Source organism: Gavialis gangeticus, unplaced genomic scaffold (genome assembly GCF_001723915.1).
Source record: "Gavialis gangeticus isolate Ggan-Ray unplaced genomic scaffold, GavGan_comp1, whole genome shotgun sequence".
NCBI classification, from domain to species: domain Eukaryota; kingdom Metazoa; phylum Chordata; order Crocodylia; family Gavialidae; genus Gavialis; species Gavialis gangeticus.
In genome coordinates this window covers 46,555,711-46,557,114 of record NW_017729022.1, presented here as the reverse complement: position 1 = coordinate 46,557,114, position 1,404 = coordinate 46,555,711, and the positions used below count along the sequence as shown (strand labels likewise).

Below are 1,404 nucleotides of genomic sequence, written 5' to 3'. Positions count from 1 at the left end.
TAAGGATGGCCTCCTTGATAATCTTTTCCAAGACCTTCCCCAGGATACAGGTCAGGCTGATGGGCCTCTAGTTTCCTCCCTTTCTTGAAGATAGGCATGACATTGGCCCTCTTCCAATCTTCAGGTTCACCAGAGTTCCAAGAGCTTGCAAAGATCCATGCCAGGGGCTGAGCTATGATGCTTGCCAGCTCCTTGAGTACTCTTGGGCGTAACCCGTCAGGGCTGGCTGACTTGAAGGTATCCAGCCTGTCAAGGTGTTCCTTCACGAGGTCAGCTTCAATGGAGGGCAAGGAATCTCCCTCACCCAGGCCTCTCTGACCCACAGTGGGCAGGGGTGTCCCATGGGACTGGTGAAAAACTGATTCAAAGTACCCATTTAGCAAGTTCGCTTTTTCCTGGGCATTGGTTGTCAGTTGCTCCATCTGGTTTAGCAGGGGCCCAATGTTGCCCTTGCTTTTCCTCCGGCTTCCCACATATCTAAAAAAGGACTTTTTATTGTCCTTGATATTTGTAGCTAGCTGGAGTTCCATTGCAGCCTTGGCTTTCCTGGTTTGCTCTCTGCAGGTCTGGACCACAGCAGAGTACTCCTCCTTGGTGGTGGTTACAGTCCTCCATCCTTTGTAGGTCTTCCTTTTAAGACGCAGGAGGTCCGCCAATTCCCTGGAGAGCCAAGGGGGCTGCTGTGCCCTTTTGCTGCCTTTCCTCCGAGATGGGATGGACTTTGCTTGTGCATCCAGGATTGCTCCCTTGAGGAGCAACCACTCGTCCTGAACTCCCGTCTCCTTTGGTTGCCTCCTTAGTTTGTCAAAGTCAGTTTTCCTGAAGTCAGGGACTTCTGTATTACTGACTGACTTGCCAGCTTTATGGCAGATGGTGAAGGTGATCAGCCCATGGTCACTGTCACCCATGCTTCCCTTTGACTGTTAGGTCGCTGATTAGGTCATCCCCAGTTGCCAGTATAAGGTCAAGCAGCGCTTTACCTCGTTGGCACGTAGACTTCATACGTCAGATAGGGGTTATCCACACATGAGAGAAAGCTTTGCGACCACTCAGATTTGGCCAAGCACTCCTCCCACGAGATGTCTGGGTAGTTAAAAAGTCTCCTATGACAACCATATACTGGGAGCGTGCGGCCTCAGCCAATTCCCTGGTGAACTCCTGGTCAAGGTCTTGACCCTGGGTAGGGGGTCTGTAGTAGACTCCCACCATAGTATCCCCTGTGCCACGTTCCCCATGGATTTTAACCCAGAGGGTCTCAAGTCATCCACCATGGGTGCCAATGTCAGCTTGCAGAGATGCATAGCTTTTCTTGACAGAGAGAGCTACGTTCCCCGCCCCCCTTTTGTCCACTTGGTCCCTCCTGTACAGGGTACAGCTGTCTATCCCTGTGGCCCAGTCATGGGT

At 51.9% G+C, this 1,404-nt stretch overlaps 1 long non-coding RNA gene across 1 annotated transcript in view; it reads right to left on the bottom strand.

Annotated features, from left to right (window-relative positions):
• The window catches only part of LOC109295786, a 73,295-nt gene that overhangs the window by 20,532 nt on the left and 51,359 nt on the right, over positions 1–1,404 (bottom strand). The window lies entirely within an intron of this gene.